The following is a 6,804-nucleotide window of genomic DNA, read 5'->3' on the forward strand; positions in this document are numbered from 1 at the left end:
ATCCAATTCTGTATTGTGGGTGTTCCAATTATGTCCTTGTAAAATCCCCTAAATTTATACTTAAAAGATGTTATATGTTCTGATAAAAAAACATGTTATAGAAAATTAAGCTTATAAAACCTTCCTGCTTACTAAAACAGCATATTTTTCCAAAACTACAATTATCTAATCTTACGTTAAGATTTAACTTTTTGCAGCACCAATCATAAGAAAATGATCCTTACAAAACTTATAGCAGTATGAATAAGCCAATATTAGCATAGACTCAATTTTCTTATCTTAAAATATGCTATACTTCTGCACTTCATTGGCCTTTTATATAGTTGATTTAACAAACTACTTACAAACTTCATTGGAAGTGTTTCAATTTTCACCCCAATCATATGATATTAGTGCCACAAAAACCATGACTAGTTTGGAAGTTTCAAATCACTAAGGTGACAAGACTATAAATTAAGATATAGCCATCTTATATATTAAAAACTACTTAATGATACATACCAAAATGATTTACAAATATATTCTTCTGCAGATGTTAAAAAAAATTTTGAGATAATGCCTCTTTCAGGAAGGGTTTATAAATGCTTTACAAATTTATTAAATGAAACAATTTTCATGAAACCACAACAGTTTTTTTTATTTTTATTTTCTTAGCGGCAAGTCAAAAGTTTTACCAACAAAAGATATTTTATCTGTTCCTGCTTTATTCTAATCTGTATAGCTAATTCAAAAGTCTTGTAATTCATTGTGATCACTGTCAGGTAGACAGATTGTCATTTGGTGATTTTCAACAGTTGGACACACTTGACTAGTTATTAAAATCACATTTGAAGGAAGTTCCTACCCCTCTCTTCCTTGTGTCTCTTACCACTTTTCACGCCCTTCTCAAATTTCAGCTATAACTTCTCCTCCCACCAAAAGTAAGTTAAAGAACACTGTTGCACTCTGCTAAACAGGGTGAAATAGAGGCATTCAGTACACTGTCTCTGGTGTAGGGAACATAGTCAAAAAAGGTCACCACAGGCCAAAAAGAAAATTGCCTCCTTACTATAGATTCTGTACCGTGAGTAAGTGGTCTCCTGTCATGTTTCTTCCCTGCCTTCTCTGAGTGGATTGAACTTTAAACACACACACACACACACACACACACACACACAGTCTCTCATATTCAGACATGTCAGAGTTAGCAAGCTCCAAATAGAATCTTATATAGAGATGAAAATAATGCTATACTATAGCCTAATGATAATATGAAAAATTACAAACTCAAAGAAATAAAGTGGGACTTTAATTAATAAGCATCATCTTTGCAGTATGAATGACTTTCAGACAAAAGACAAACTCTTTGAACAAAGTTTTAATTACTAGAATTATAAGACAATTATCCCAATTTATAATTTAAATATTAGAAATAATATTTTCATAATATATGCTTATTTAAGAAGGAGTTTTTTACTTCAAATGTAGAGACCATAGACTGAAAAACTATTGTACCTATTTGATTTTAAATAGTCTCTGAAATTTGATGTGTCCTATTTAAGTAAATATAAAAAATAAACACACATAAATCATCAAAGAAGTAGTATTTGTCTAAATTATTGATTATGTAACTGAAAATTACATGACTCATTTGTTCAGTTTTATAAAGACATAATGTCAATTTTTCACTGAGGCATCAGCAGAAGAAAAATGATTCTATTTTTAAACCACCACTATATAAATCAATTAAAGAATTTTTTCATTTAAATTTCAACAGTGAAAGTTTCTCTTTATACACCTAAATTATTTAGAAAATATTTTATCCTTTAGATACTTCGAACTGCCAGTTTGATTAAAGTAACAACTGAAAAACAGGAATACTTTTTGCAGAAATAAGAGTTGGTTCTTAATATTTTTATTGAGAATTTAATTGCCATTCTGTAAAAAGCTACCATTTTCATCTAAGATTTTACTGATAAATTAATTGATGTGATATTCACAGAGACCATTCACAACCACTTTACAATGAATGGGAGAAAGCAAGTGCAGCAAAATAAACTATCCTACCTCAATTCTCTAATCACAGATACACAGTAAAACTTCCTTCTTTGCTCAAGTCATATACCGTGTCTAAAAAACCCTTTATATAAGCTACAATGGTTTTTGCAATGTCAACTAATATATGGAAACTACACAGGCAAAAGAAATTAGATAAAGCAGAAACAAAATATCAGTAGTTAAATTTAACTGTTTTAAATAGAACACAATATCTTTAAAAATCAGAATACATATCATTGTTAAAATTCTGTTTTCAATAATTCTATCAGTACACAATGAAACAAGTAAAAAGGCGGCTAATGTGACCTTTATCCATAGTTTTTAAAAATTATTATACAATCAGGCATCCAGTATATTAGAAAATACTTAGGCATTTCTACTCCATTAAAAAAGGCTCCATAACTTGGGCTTAGAATCTTAAACATTTTATACTGAAGTTTCCCTTTTATATTTAATTATTTTGTAAGCATGCTAAATTTCTCATGAAATTTATATTTTGTCTTGGTAAAGATAACAGAAGAGGTTTTTCTGAGTATCTGAAATGATAAAGCTGATTATCTAACATCTTACAGTTAAATAAATAAAACTCTGGCATCTTTTATAATGATCTACTCAAATTCTAATATCTAACATTTCAAGTGACAAAGCATACATCAAGTTGTTAATTTAGGTTTCATCATACAGTTTAGCAGAAGATCAGGAAGGGGATCAAGAGGAAAGACATTAGTAAAAGTAAGGTTTATTCATCTCATTCCATTTTCTATACTTTGTAGCTATAACTAGTTTCATTTTCAAACCTGTGTTTATAGGGTCTTAACTATGGTATCTTAATCAGAAACCCTCAAAAGTTCATTGCTAGATGTGGCATTTTATTCAGCACTTGTGATTTAAATAAAATACACAGGCCTCTGGGCCTTCTTTAATATACTATAAATGTACTTACTAATAAATTATACTTCATTTACAGTTCAATCAAATGTTGGGTCAGATTAGAAAAGTCTTGCAGACAGGTAAGGCCAAACACAAAGAACCAAAAGAAGAAATACTGCTAGACACATCAAATCGGTATAGAAATGTACTTAAAAAGAATACTTTGTAAAAAGTATAAAATGTTAAAATACTTGACCAAAACCAGAATGTACTTTTGACCATAAATGATACCTTGGGAAAACTAAAGATTATCCAAATTAATTTCCCAATTATAAGAAGAATGGAAAATAAGGACAAATCTACATCTTTTTAAATCTCTTGTGATTGGCTAAATAAAAATCTGATGAAAGTACTGAACTCTGCATATTAACCTGCCAATACGGCAAGCTACATGTGATCAGAGAGGTCAGGGGACACAGTAGAATTCTTTGACCTACAAAACTATCCATTTTGGCCATCAAACAAAGGTCTCTAAGAGATCATTTTATACAGATTTATCAATCATATTTTTTCAAGTTCAGCATCCTTTCTGCTTAATTTGAAAGAAAATAGGTGCTTATCCTTCAGGGAAATGAAACTCAAAAGTGTTTTATCTATAAACTACTTCTACTCATGGTTAAAATGGATAAACCACTGTCCATTCATCTTTTCTGAAAGATGTATGTATGTATAATACACCTTGTTCACAAGAAGGTATGTATATGTCACTGTTGCAACATCCTAGGTGCAACAGTGAGATGAGGTCATGACAACCAATCAGAAGTCACTAGTGAAGCGTTAAAGTAAACATAGCTGTTGGAGCTGTAGCTCTGCTTGGAAAATGCCCCCTCCATTATTTCAGCAATTTTCTCAAGACGTGACCTGGGACTGAAATGCCTGAAATGTCATCTGACTCTGTTTTGTGCTTCTCAACATGCATTTAAGTAATAGCACCCTACTAATATTTTACAAAATGTTCATCAGGACCATACTTCAACTGGCAGCTTCCTGAATTCTAATGCTGTGTTCTATAAAAATACCATAATATGAATCAACATATATTGTCCCAGTTAAGTTTCCAACTTCAAATAGCTCATCAAGTTAGTCACTAAAAGAAAACATGCCACAAAAAGTTTTCAGAGGACCACCTGTTGTCTATTATTTTTACTTAGCACTTACTCATAAATCATAACACAGGGTAATTAATCAAGCTGTCAAAGAGAAGGTCAAAGGTTATATGGTAGAGTCAGAAGGTCATGCATGGGCTGATAGAGGTCAGGGTCACACTGCATTCCTCATTATCAAGTTGGGATGAGAGACGGCCCAAGCAAACAAAAGTGAAAGCAGATGGAGAAGTGAGTGGATAAAGAGAGAGAGAGAGAGAGAGAGAGAGAGAGAGAGAGAGAGAGAGAGAGAGAGAGAAAATTTCACAAACAAAAAGTGAAAGAAGACTGTCAGCTGCCTTCAAATAGAGAGTAGAAAAGAAATACACTGAAATGTGCTCAAAGGAGCTCAAGAACATAAACTACAGTTTTATTAATTAAATAAATTTAATATAACTCTTCTTGGCCATTTTATTTATGCTATTATGCAAAATCAGAAACTACATGTTTGCCATCTCTATACCTTTTATAGCTAGTGTGCTCAATATTAATTAAGGTAAGGCAAAGAGATCCAAAGATGAAGTATGATTTACAAAAACAAAAAACAAAACCACTTATAATAAGAGTTTTCCTCCTTTCATATTGTTTCAGGATTACAACACAGATTTCTTGAATATGATACAAAGATATCCACAAACATAAATGCATCATAAAAGTCCTTTTGAATAACAAAACAGTTATAAAATATTCTATTATTACTCTGGCCTGAATTAGATGCAGAATACTGTGCAAAATTAGCTGTCACCCTTTGCTCAAAATCTTTGTTAATCTCATTTTGAATGTTTGCAGCTTTATCAACACATGCATCAATGTCAGCTCCTTGGTTACTGAACCGCTGTAGTTGGAAGAAGATATAATTAAAATGTTTTGGCACAGAAAAGGTGAAATTGTATCTTCCCTTGTTCCCTTAGGAGTCTGTAAAACATGAAGGATATATTGACAAACATACACCCTTGTCTCCAGTTCTGACATCTCAGGTCATCCAAGTGCTATTTATTTTAAAACATTCACTTTGTACTTACCCATAATATCACCTGCTGTGTTTCTAACTTCTTCTAAGATTTGGAACACTATGATTCTTAAACTTTACAAATTTATCTCAGAATTATCAATGACTTATTTGTAGAAGCATTCTATAAATTCACAATAGAACTATAAAATAAATACAATTAGCATTCATTATCATGGATGGGAATATGATTGAACACTATAGCTTCATGAGACTTTTCATATTTTTTGCTTTTCATTTTTATAGGATGATTAAAAAAGACACCCATATATTTGTCCATTAAAGTAAAAAGTAACAAGTTGTAACTAGTGCCCAGTCAATGGCAGATCAAAATCCCTAAATGGATCTACAGAACGGTACAAACACATCTTTATTACATGATCCTATGCACAATCAGATGTCTAGAGTTATCTTATGAACTTTACTGTTTTGTATGTTAGTTATGCCTTTATGTTTTAGAGTGCTGAATAAAATCCAATGTTCTCCTTCCTATTAAAATTTGTCATGAAATTATATAAATATCATAGCTATCAAACTCCTCCAGAAGGTGCAAGGTGTTTCAAACCTTTTCACTCTGATCCAATTATATATCATATAAACATGTGATATATAAGTTACTGGTAAAACCTGTTACCAATTATTGACATAAATAACTCTATCTTAAAACATGTCACCTTTCTGTTTCTTGTTTCTTTCAATTAAAATATCATATTTCAAAATATTTTTGTTGTTTTTTCAATAATATATCAATGCTTTGATTGTGGTCATAGAGTCCATTTGTAAGAATGAGAACATAATAAAGAATTCCAACTATTTAATGAGTTAATAATTCATTAATCACTGATTTCAGATAATAAATATTTAATAAGCAGCTACTATCTTCCAAACTTTCTGTTAGGTATAATTAAGAGTATAGGGGGACATAATACTAAAGAGTTACTTCTCATTTAAAAAATTTCCATTTAGTAGAACATTCCAAATCAGAATCAAGAATAAATCCTTAAAATGTCTATATGAAGCTATTTTATTTTTTAAGAGAGGAATATGAGAAGAAAAAAAAGGAGAAAGGCATTATGATATAATTTCTAAAACTCCTCTTGCCTAATTCTCAAGGCTGAATAACCCAAAATGGTAAGCTATGATTTTAATTGTGTTACTAGTATTTAAACTTATTGCATAGCAAAGAAAATGCACTGTTTGGGGATATGTGTTTGTGTGTATGCATGTCACATTGTACACATTCAGATATTTTAACAAATAACAGCATTTAATGATGTAAGAGAAAAGTTTCTATACATATCTACTTCCTAACAAACAGGTGCAACTGAGTACAGCTATGAATTTCCCTTCCCACAGTGACCTATGTCAGAAGACCTTCTCATACTTCTTCTGCTAAATAATTTAATTACTTATGAGTTATGGTTTCTTTGTAACCTTTTAAATGAGTAGCTCATTAAAATGCAAAAATATGCAAAACATGATGTCACTGGGTCAAACAGCTGTGTTGGTAAAATTATGGCTGTGAATGTCCCCAAGAACATGAAAATATTAATAATTTATATTGCTCATTAGATGGCAAAAACTCTTTAAACAGATTTAGAGACAGATTAATTTTATAATCACAAAATGCTATACTACCTCATGGTAACAAATCTTTTCACCATCTGTGACCCTTTGGTACATATA

The 6,804-nt window shown here is 30.9% G+C and overlaps 1 protein-coding gene across 8 annotated transcripts in view; it reads right to left on the reverse strand.

Moving 5' to 3' along the window:
- Fam172a (family with sequence similarity 172 member A) overlaps positions 1-6,804 on the reverse strand; it is a 487,335-nt gene that overhangs the window by 251,182 nt on the left and 229,349 nt on the right. The gene's annotated exons all lie outside the window — the stretch shown is intronic.

The sequence above is a fragment of the Marmota monax genome, unplaced genomic scaffold (assembly GCF_021218885.2).
Source record: "Marmota monax isolate L192 unplaced genomic scaffold, Marmota_monax_Labrador192_F-V1.1 WCK01_AAM20220418_F8-fsc00018, whole genome shotgun sequence".
NCBI classification, from domain to species: domain Eukaryota; kingdom Metazoa; phylum Chordata; class Mammalia; order Rodentia; family Sciuridae; genus Marmota; species Marmota monax.